Below are 12,029 nucleotides of genomic sequence, written 5' to 3' on the forward strand. Positions count from 1 at the left end.
ACTCTGAGATGCTGAATAGGAAACCTTCATTTGCATGAAAATGAGGACGCCCTGCTGGCCGCCGTGCACGGATCAACTAATAAATATTTGCAGCATTTTGTTCTCATTAAATATATGCAGACACGAGAAGCACAAACAATGTCTCCTTCTGGCACGCAGCCTCAGCGGAAGGCCTGGGGAAGGACACTGTGCAACCAAGGAGAGGCTCTTCAGGAATAATTTAGAAGAAACAAAAATCCATTAGCTGGGCTGAGAGGAGTCAACCCACACAAATGTTTTTCGGTATGCAGTGGTGGCAGAAACAGCTTTGCCTAGTTTGGCTTTCAACCCCATCAGTCAGTGACAGCCCCACGTGCATTTGCTAGAACATGCCTACAAGATGTGGCTTTTGATATGCCATTGCAGACATGGCTCTCGGATAAATTTATGGTGACTCGCTGAGTGCCAAAGTGGTTATGCAAACAGACTTTGCCTCCCTTGAAAATGCAGGGCAGTGACCTCAGATCTGAAAGGCTTCTGGCTCACACAGTAAGATCAGATCTCTGATCTTGCAGCTGGATCTCTTTCTCCCTTTGCGCTCTGCTGTGGTCTCCTGTGGCTTGATCCTGTGAGCTGCTGCACTGAAGTTGATCTGACTCATGAGAGCTTGAGCTGTGATCCTGTAGCGGTTTGTGTTGTATTGTGGTCAAATAAAAAATGCCAGGGTTCAACCTTACTTGGATAGCACATTCATTTCCCCCTGCCATGATAATAGATATGGAAGATTCTGGAAAATAGATTATGGAAAAAGATATGTTATCCTGTTGGTTAAGATTAATACTAGCAAACACATTCTCTGAGTACCTATGCTTATGCAGGCAGCATGGCCCCTTCCACATACAAGAGGGAGGTGTCATCAGGCATAGAGAACTCCCCAATATTTGTAGAAGCGCATATCATGTTTAGGGGGAAATAATGTGGGGAGTCGGCAGCCCGAAACAGCCCAATGCAAACTGAGTGTGCTATGTGGCCGCGGAGTGCTGATTGACTGTTGGAAGGGGAATAGAAAACCAGGAGGTGGGGGATATAACAGAACATCCTGGAATTGGACATGGCTAGCTGGCTGAAACCCTGAGCAGGAGTACTCTATACTGCAGCACTCTGTTGCAGATCCCATTTATATTTCATAAACTACCAATAAAGTGTCATATTATGATGTCCACTAAAGACTCCAGGAAGTCTGAAAATGCTACAGAGACAGATCTGGTTGGTAGTACTTTTTCCACTCTGCGCTCCAGTAATTACTTGTCGGTTTTCAGATTTGAATAGACACTTGTCATATTCATTCTTCCTCCTTAGCGGCTTGCCTCTTCACAATGACTAATCATTGATGAGCAATCAAGGTTATGTAGAAATGCAGCTTACACCTACGTCCTAGGATGGATGTTGAGACAAGTATTCTGCCTGTGTGGGTGTGTGGAATAAGAGTGAGGGGCGGAGAGTGAATTTTGAGTCTGGCAGCCAAGGGGCAAGAAATTTGAGTTTTTGCAGCTGGCTAGGGAAAAAAGCAAGCTGGGAAGGCTGCTGTTACTTCCAAGGACAAATGCTGTTTCATTGTAAGTGCTTCCTTTCTGTGTGCCAGCCTGCTCCTTTGTTTCATTGCTAGATTAATCAATTAAAATTTTACTTGATCAATCCATGGAAGCCATTTTTAGTCAGTGAGGTCACATTTTAATCAATAAGGTCATTTCCTGCACTGGCTCAAAAAGTCACATCCAAATGTTGTATTAATATTCAATGTTTCCCTCAATTATGAAATAATTAAATGACAAATTATTATGCAACTAATATTCTTTAATAAGTTGACAGTCCTACAAAAGCGGGAAATGGATTAAAACGTACTCATCCCTATGCAGAATCTGGGAATGCCATGATGAATGTCTACCTGTGGCTGCTTATCTTTACATGAGTGTCTCATAACATTGCACATATCCCTTAAGAGGGCCCAAGTAAATGTTGCAGACAGGCAAAAGGTCAACAGGGGCGGAATATAGTGAACAGTATTCTTTACACTCAAGCCAATCTCAGTGTGGTAGCTGTCATCTAGGTTGATGCATCTATAAGCTATGAATGCATGAGTGTTTAAAAATGGATATGGAAAGCCTGGCTCTGTTGCTGGGCAGTAAGAGATTCATATGCATCCTCGCAAACACCTTGCACTGTGCAGCCCATTCTTCATGTGAGCTTTACCTAGAAGGCCCTGCACTGTTCACATTTCTTTCAGTGACAGACTGTGCTTTGGGGATATGGACACACATAGCTTTTCAAGGCACATCCGTCAGCACACACACACACATGCACACACACACTTTCTTTTCTTTAATAGCTTTTAATAATTAAGTCTAGCTGAGAAGCTTTGATTGCATTATACACTTAGTGGGTTAATTAGAAACCTCTAAATAAGTTGCAAACTGGTTCCTCCGGACTCGGCCCCTTGGTCATTCCCCCAGCTAAAATGCTTGATTCTCTGGAGGGCTCGGGTTTGAGAATTGAATGGAAGTAATTGCTCCCAATAAGTAAGACTACAAAGTTAAGTAATTTAATTTTGCCCCCTCCCTCTTCCTCAAACCCCCAGGAACCAGGAACAGCTGTGTAACACTATCAATAAAAATCCCTTTAAAAGGTTAAGTTGGTGTTCTATTGGAAATGCTTAGAATCAGGGGAAATCCAGTAAAGACGTTTAGCAGAGTGATAAGGTTCTCATTGAATGAACATTCTCCCTCCCCCATCAAAGTCTTCTTTGTGATTGCTTGCATGTCTTCCATGTATACCCATGCAGCTAACTTTTCCTTCTTGGAGGGCTCTGCTTCCTCCCAAGAATGCTCCTCTCCCCTATTTGTATTATTGGCAGCACAAGAGGAGATATTTGCAAAGCAATGGGAGGTGGCTGGCTTTGGAGCCTGCCCTGCCCCTTGCTTAGCTAGTCAACTGAGATCTCACAAGGTTCTGCAGCGTTTGTGAGATCTTGGCAGCTCAAATCTTGTGAGACCTGGGATTCTGGGTTTCCCTGTAGTCAGGGCATTCAAATGGGAGCAACAGCACCAGGTGGGAAGCTTCGTCATGGAAAGCCAGGACAAACCACCAAGCGGAGCAAGGTGCTAGGTAGAAATCACAACTCTCCCCTCCCCTGTTATTGATCCCATTTTAACCAACATCATAGCAGTCAATTTTGGGGGGTGGGGGGCAGGGAATCAAAGTTGTGGCCATTTAGCTCCAGCACTCCTTAGCTGCCACATAGAAGATGCACATCAGAAAAAACTCATCAACTCACTTCTCCACCTTGAAACCAGCAATGCTTTTGGCTCAATCTCCTTATCAATGAAGCATGCTCAAAGATTGGCTTTTATTAACCGACTCCTTGCTAGAGCTTTCTGCAAGTCCTGCTGAGCTGCAGGCAGTTTAAAGTTCCTTTAACTGTCAAGCTTATTGCTCCTACCTGTATGATCACAACTGCCTGCCAAGTTGCTTCTTTTAAATTGGCCACCTGTAATGAAGCCTGGGAGTTTAGTTGCCTTTCGTGCTGGGGATGTTTTCTTTTAAAAGGTAATCAGTTGTTGTTTTTACATGTGTATCTTTTGCTTCCTTCATAGAGCTCAGAGTGGTGTTTTAGCTTCACAGCACCCCCTGAGATAGACAAGCTGAGAGATAGAGAGCTGCATAGCAAGAAGTCCTAGTAAGATTAATAACTTGACAGGGGTTGCATCTGGGTCTCCCAATCTATGCTCAACATCTTAGCAGAATTCAAGTCAGTCCACTATCCATCCAGATAACTGAACCTTTTTTTGCCAATTGTGTCAGAGTATTTTGCAGTTGATGGGCATTGATGTCCTAGCCTCAGCTCCCCCAGTGAATTGTATTATTGATAATACCTCATGAAGCCAATGCAGAGTATAGAGCAGAAATCATCACTCTTGCTCTGGATGGTTTAACACGTTCACCTTTCTCCATGCTCCCCACTCTTCTGTTGGCAACTTGTGAAAGCTTTCACAAAAAGCTTTTCACTTATCCATTCCATTCCATTCCATTCCATGGCTCTCTCTTAAGTCCCAAACTACCTACCATTCCATAATCACTCTACAATGCATCCAACTGCTCTCTCTGCTGTCAATAACATCTGCTCTTGCTTAATTGTATCAGAACACCTGACAAATAGTCCATTTCCCCAATCTCTCCTCATATTCCATTCCTAAGCCATGCTTGAGCTCTGCTTATTACATAGTAGGGACTGTTCCTTCCAGGCACTGCAGGAGATAATAAAAAAAAATGAAGCGCTTGTAGTGCTTTCATGCTGTTAAGCCCAACATGTTATTTTAGGCCAGGGTTTCTTAAAATTGGACCGCAGGTCCCCAAACTGCAACAATGAAAACAACAGCAATTGTTGTCCTATTATATCTGCTGCATACAAAGATCCAGCAGATGGCAGCATGGAATGTTTTTTTGTGTTATATATTCCATTTTGTAAATAGATTTGATGCAGTGTTCAAAAGCATTTTCCGGAAATACAGGATTTTATCCAGAAGAAAGCTGAAAGTAAGCACAGATATCTTGTTATCTTATAAAGTGACCCGGTTAAACATAAGGTGATCTTGCCCCACTGGAGTAAACTGGCAAATACTGGGGTTTCCTTGCAATAGAAATTAGCTTTAAGTTCTTATAATTATATGTGGATTACTATCTATGGGTTGGGGATGAGATAGATGGGTTGCTGCAGTTGTTGGACATCTGGCCCATAGGTCTTTAAAAGGATATTGCCCCCTTTGTTTTTTGGATTCAATGTCTGTGATACCAAACCTATCCCTATGCCATGTCATTTCTTTTTGTAGAAGCTGTAATAGCACTACTTTTCTGATAAGATTAGGGATATGGCTGGTGCTTTGCTGGGCTCTAGACAAGGGAAAACTAGCATTTCCACGAGAAGGCAGTTGGGGTCCCTGTGCATCAGCCCTCATTGAAATCTTGCCACTTGCTATTCTTCATCACACAGAAAACACTAATAGTATTGCCGTGTCTCCACTTGCTCTTGCTTGTGAGATATTAATGTGAAAGATAATATATTGGCCAGAATCAATACTTTTCCTGACTTAGTAAAGATCACCATCCATCAGCCCCTGCTTTCATTTGATAAAATCCTCTTATGTCACTTTTACTTAGACTGATGAGATCACAGTGGCCCTTTTGTTTCATGATCAATGGAGCCAAGATGAAATATTGTCCTATAAATTAACACCTCTGGATCAAGACTGTGAGATTCCCCCAATGGCTGCCAAGAGGACTCACCAAACATCATAATAAAGCACAGCACAGTCTAATGAGTTAATTAATTTAGAGCTGGAATTTGCTGCACTAACACATGCTGGGAAGCAGTAATATAATATCCAAACAGCGGAGTACCATGAACTCTGTTCGGTGGTTCCTCAAGAATCTTGAGTCAAGATGTACAGACTTTAGTCCAAATTATTCCTACACACAGAGGTCAACTAAATATGATGATGATGAAACACAGGTTACCAAATCAGTTTGCTTTCTCTCTCTTATAATATGAAGGTGAAACCTGGAAGGCATTTGTGCGGACGGGCGGAGTCCCCCAGACCCTGGGTGGCCCCCATGTGGAATAATGACTCAAGACAACGTGCTATGGGATTAAAATTGGCCACAACTTTATTATGTTTCAGATGTGGGTAGATCTTGGCTCAGGCATTGGACGTTTATCCCTCCCAGTCCCCCACTGGGGACCTGGGGAACATCCAGTTTGTGGGGGGGATGGGCTGGCTCTGGAGAACATACGTTCAAGCAGAGAGAGCCCGCCCCCGTGACACCGTCGTCACAGGGGAGAGCAATGACAACCTCTAGGTGTACGGCCAAAGCCTCCACTCAAACAACCCCTTTAACGGGGAACCCTGGTATCGCCGCCACAAAGAGGAGGGGGGCGTGGGTCACCGCTACATGCCCACCCCCGTTTAGCGAAGATAGACTAAAAGATTCTGCCCAAGGCCTGATACCGCCAAAGTTGTGACGTTTTGCTGCGGGAAAGGCAAACCTGCCAATGCAGGAGAATTCCTTTCCGGCCCTTCAACAGTGACCTTGACGTAGCAGCGCCTGCGTACCTGTGGAAAAAAGGTTAACCTGCAAAAGAAGTCTTAACTGAGGGTGGGTAGGGTGGGAGAAGCTCTGGAGCCAACTGACGATTCCCAGGTAAGATCCTCCCCCTATTGTGTGGGCAGGTAGTCCTTCCCCCTACCTGGCCTGATCACCTTGGCAGCGCCTCCCCAGGCAGGATAGGGCAACTGGCTGAGGTAGGCGGAGACTTCCAGGTATCCCACCTGGGGCAGGCGAAGCCAAGCCTGTGCTAATGGTGCCTCATAGGGTCCAGGGGGCTGCGCGTGACCACACAAAGGGCGCCCCCCATTTAATGTGGGGATGGTCATTGTAGCAGATATCTGTGGGGGAGAATAACACCCTTAATCCACTAATTCTTTCTTGCAAAACTCACCCCAAATTTATTTGCACTGATTACCCCTCAGTCAGACTCTGAAACTAGAAGTGAGTTCAGTTAGGGGGAGAAATTATATTGGAGAGCAGATGGGAAGAAAATAATTGCAAGAAATAATTGACAGATCTGGAGGAGTTGAGTCACTGCCATCCACTCAGGAGTGCTCTTGCCCAATCAACATGCAGTTAAGACTACTTTTTGCTGAGCAAATGTCTAGTTTAAGTTTCAGTGCATTCCATAGCACATCCCACTAAAGGATATATTGGAAGCCAAAGAAGAGAAAGATGCTGCCTCACAGCAGTGAATCGGGTGGGGGGTAGTGTTGCAGACACATGAAGCTTCCACATACCAGCCCCAACACGGTCCCTTCCTGTCCCTCTTGCTCAGTCCCTGTAGCACCCACCCTCCTGCCCTTGGATGGCAGTAGAGGTAAGAGGGGGAGGTGAATAGGACTTTTTGTCTGTAGCCTTGTAGGCCATGGGAAACTTGGGGTCCCCTTCCCACACTCTATTCTTTATATGGGGGAAGGCAGAGTAGTATGAGAGTGATGAGCACCCTGAGACACCTTTAAGATGCTAGGATTCCTTAGACTAGTCCCTTTGAGCTGCGGGGTCCCGGGGGCAAGAAAGGGACCTCCTCTGAGGCTTGCACTAAAGCCATGGGACTTTGGGCGAATGTTAGGTTGAAGGACATCCTTCAAGACCTAAAGGTATGACCTGCTGGGCAGGAGACAAGTAATAAAGTGCTCCCAGTCTAGGGCAGGCTCAGGCTAACCCCCATAGCTTACCTCTTGATGGGGAGGCTGCTAGCTGTCTCCCACCTCTTCCAGTACCTGCACAGTTAGAAATGGCTGCAGATCTCATTTAATAAAATGGTGGCCCTAGTTATTCATTATCAATCTCTCTCCTCTTTCTTCTGGATACTGGAACAGCAGGGATCCTTCCAGAATCTGATTGGATATTTCCACCTGATATTACCTGCTCTTGATTCTCAGATTTGTGATGGCTTCTCGCCAAAATTATGCTAAAACAAAATCTTTCCAGGTAAATATGATCTGAACAGTTTCTATAGCAGTGTGGCTGAATCCACATCCTTTGATGACTTCTCTAGAACAACTCTGGTTCATAGTGGGATATTGTGTGTGTGTGTGTGTTTGTGTGTGTGTGTGTGTGTGTGTGTGTGTTATGGAAAACTGGAACGTGAACAAACTCTGCAGAATCAAAACCCAGGATTTAAATTTGGACTGCATTAGCACAACCAGCTGTAATCAAATGATTTTATATACAATTACAACTGTAGTCACATATGTTTGGTCTGATTTTCAGAATCTTTATCTGTGCAAAAATGCTAGCAATGAGCTAGTCTGGTATTTTCTAAAGTTTCCTAAAGTTCTGTACAAGTTTCATACTTTAAAGTTACAGATAATTTCAGTGCAGCTAGCAGACACACACTTACACACCCACGTTGTGAGCTATTTGGTGAGAAGTAGTTATTGTGCATACAACAAATGCCAGAGGAAATTACAGAGCTCCTTCTTTTAAACATAGAAAATAACCTCAATCTCTTGAAGTGAGAAAGCAATAAATACAATGTGGCCCAAAAAGTTGTACACCATAGGGTAAAGTACATCCTGAGAATAGATACCAATGGATGGATGCTGCTGTTTTCTAGCTAATATGCCCCTGTTGCATCATTTGCTGTTCAGTGACATTGAAGTATCTTGAAACAACCAGCCTGGATTGAATGATGAATGATGCAGCGCAGCTCGAAGGTTCAGCTCTTTCTTTTTTTAGCCTGGCAATTTGGCAGGGATTTGTTCCAAACAAGTTTACCGCTGTTCCCAAAGTGCACCAGTCAGGGTTCAAGGTAAACAAAACTTTGCTGTTGATTCTTTTTGTACATAAACCACAGGACTTCACCTTCTTTCTGGCTACATAGCTGCCACTTCACTGTAGCGGAGGGCTAAGAGCTACAGAAACTTTGGTACCAAGAACTTTGAGCAAGGGTGCCCATGTAGCCAGGCATCCCAGCATGGAATGTTTATCCCATCCCTGTCACTGCCCACACTGTGCCCTCCCTATCTGAGCTGCTGCCGCTGCCACAGATTGTGTGCCCAAATAAATCTAGGGACCCTATTCTTCAAGCATTACCAGAGCCTGTCACAGGGAAATATGCAACTGCTCCACTTCCATAATCAGGACTTTGTGTTCCTCGGCTGACAGCGAAGGAGGAGGTAAATAGCTGCTTATGGCTTTGCTTCTCATTCCTCTGAAAAAGAGATAGCGGTGAAGTGATGAGTTACACACCTGTCTTATTGAAGGTGAGAGCTTGTAGTGTGATTCTAACATTTTCTCCCTTTCTTATTCTGAAGGTTATTCTTGCAACTTTAATTGAGATGATATATTAATAGCTGAAATATCTTTCACATTGTCCAGGGGATTTTCCAGGGCCTATCATTATTAACGTGTCAACAGGTCTTCTCTTTCTCTTCAGCTCCAGATGGTGGCCTGAGGTATTTTTATTTTTTTTTACTTTAAAATTAGGTTGTTCATAAAATTATTATTATTAATAATAATGTTGACTCTTCTGTTAACACCACTGCTTCACATAAACTCAGCACCTTTCTTCCAATGTTGTTAATAAGGTAGCAACAAAACAGTAAGAATGAGGGGGCGGGCAGAATACCTTGGTCTGTGTTGTCAGAATAAAGAAGGAGGTATCATACCCCCCCCCCCCAACTTTTTTATCCAAACTATTCTGGACTCATTTCCTCTTTACCCATACACAATGAAGTCAGGTTTAGATTAGGGATGTGTGATGGATTCCATTTCTGTGAATTCTGATGCAAACTACCATGATACATGCCTACTAGACTGATGTGCAGATTGAAATTTGGATTTTGAACGTCTCCAAATTTTGTGGTGCAATGCTTGGCTAAAGAATATATGTGACAAAATGCATGCTTTAGGATACAACCTGTTTTAAAAGGTTTACACTGAGATAATATGTACATTCCTTTAGTAGTGTATCTGGTGCCATTCTAGTAGAGGCAACTCCCCATTTAAGTGGCGGTTACATTCCAGGCCTCCACACACAAAAACAAAACTCACATAAGTAGGGAGCTTGCTGCAGTACATACAGCTTCCTGCCCAACAGCTGTTAAGTGGGGTAGTACAACGGTAGCAATGCCATTTTGGAGCACTTGTTGTTTTGGCTCACTGCTGTCCCCTTCGGGCTCTGGGGAGAGTCCCCTTGTGAGCCATAAGGACTTTCCAGCTCTCTCCCACCATTTCAGGTTAAAACTGAATTATTTATTTATTCCCCAATGCCACACATATACACAATCACCTGCGAGTCAATAGCACATAAATTGTGGGTGCCTTCTAGGAAATTATGAGTGTCTTTTAGGGATGGAGGAATCTGTCAACTTTGGACAAATTAGAAACAGGGAGAAATACCAATCTTAAATTCAGTTTATCATATTTCTACAACACCTTGTGCTTTTTTTAAAAAATCATCATTTTAAATTCATCAGCACTGTAGTGCATATTCTAATATACTCAATTTAAATGTAACTTTGCCTATTGTATACATTTTTGCAAGCAGCATTTTTATGTATTTTTAATGAATTGGCACAGTTGTATGCACTGTTTCTCCCAGCGTCCCCATTTTTGTACATATGCTTTGGTTGGAAAGCTGTTCTGCAAAATTTGGAGAAGTGTGAATTTTCAGCTAGGCCATAACACCAAGTGCCTTTCTGGTCTCAGGTCTTGATCTTGGTGAGTAAATGAATGAATAGGTCAAAATGCTGCTTATTTTGAATTTTGTCCAGCCATAACAAGAAGCTACATCATGGACTACCATGTTCTCTAGGATTTGAGATCTCACCTAGATCAGATGTGAGGAACCTGTGGACCTCCTGATGTTACTGGACTCCCACTCTCATCAGCTCCAGCCAGCCAGCCAGCTCAATAGTCAAGGATAATGGGAGTTGTAGTCCAATAACAGAAAAGCAATGACAAACCTAGACAGCATCTTAAAAAGTAGAGACATCACCTTGCCAACAAAGGTCTGTATAGTAAAAGCTATGGTTTTCCCAGTAGTGATGTATGGAAGTGAAAGCTGGACCATAAAGAAGGCTGATCGCCGAAGAATTGATGCTTTTGAATTATGGTGCTGGAGGAGATTCTTGAGAGTCCCATGGACTGTAAGAAGATCAAACGTATCCATTCTTAAGGAAATCAGCCCTGAGTGCTCACTGGAAGGACAGATCCTGAAGCTGAGGTTCCAATACTTTGGCCACCTCATGAGAAGAGAAGACTCCCTGGAAAAGACCCTGATGTTGGGAAAGATGGAGGGCACAAGGAGAAGGGGACGACAGAGGACGAGATGGCTGAACAGTGTTCTCAAAGCTACCAGCATGAGTTTGACCAAACTGCGGGAGGCAGTGGAAGACAGAAGTGCCTGGCGTGCTCTGGTCCATGGGGTCATGAAGAGTCAGGCATGACTAAATGACTAAATAACAACAACAACAAAGTCCAATAACATCTGAAAGGCCATAAATTCCCTAGTCCTGATGCAGAAGCTTGATAAGGAGCTGGAGTGCAGTGGCTCTCACTCAAGTAATGGCAGGAAGAACAGGTGTTGTGCCTGTGTTGCTACAATAAACTAACAGAGAATACTTATTTAGTTTTAAATAAGTTTACCATTGCTGCTGGTCTCTGTAAGTCCCTCAAGGCCACCATACAATTTACTGTAGATGGAAAACTTGGTCATAGCTTGGGATAACCTGGTGGCAACTTATTTTGAGTGCAATCTTTCTGTTTTGGACAGAAATATAACTGCACAGAGCAGCAAATGAACCACACTGCTGTATTGTCATAGCATTAGCTCAACAGCAAGCCAAGAGATATGTGTCATTATGTTAATGCACTTGTCTGCCTCAGAACAGTGTCCCCAGCACTCCTATCCATCATGTAAATGCCTTGCAGAAACAGTCTTCTGGATTCTCTTTGTGTACTTGCTGTCACTGCTATGGGAAGTAATGGCTTGAAATCATTCACACCATTAGTTTTAATGGATTAGAACTGTGTCATTTAAGGTAAGGTACAGGTGGAAGTGGGCTTGCAGAGTGTATCTCTACCCACATGCCATTGGCTAGTGTTACTCTGAGGGTTAAAAAGAAAATGAAAATAAGAAGAAGACATTTTTCTCATCACCTTGGGAATGAAAGTGATGCATTTTCCAACTGTCCCCACTGGAGGTCAGTGGAACATTGTTTACCATTGTTTTCTAGAACAAAGAAACTGCAAAACAGTGACATTTCAAGGGTGAATGTATATCTTTTTCAGTGTCTTTGTTATTGTACATCTACAGATAATTCTGTAAATTGTCCATAATGCCTAGTTTTAATGGTCACCATTCCATGCTTTATGGGACATTAAATCAGTGTTTGTTTTATTGGCATAATTGCTTATTTAGATGCACAGAAACTGCCAGA

General features: G+C 43.3%; 1 long non-coding RNA gene across 1 annotated transcript in view; it reads left to right on the top strand.

Moving 5' to 3' along the window:
* LOC310679408 overlaps positions 1-12,029 on the top strand; it is a 279,663-nt gene that overhangs the window by 232,492 nt on the left and 35,142 nt on the right. The window lies entirely within an intron of this gene.

Source organism: Podarcis tiliguerta (assembly GCF_965153285.1).
Source record: "Podarcis tiliguerta genome assembly, chromosome: 6".
Classification (NCBI taxonomy): Eukaryota; Metazoa; Chordata; class Lepidosauria; order Squamata; family Lacertidae; genus Podarcis; species Podarcis tiliguerta.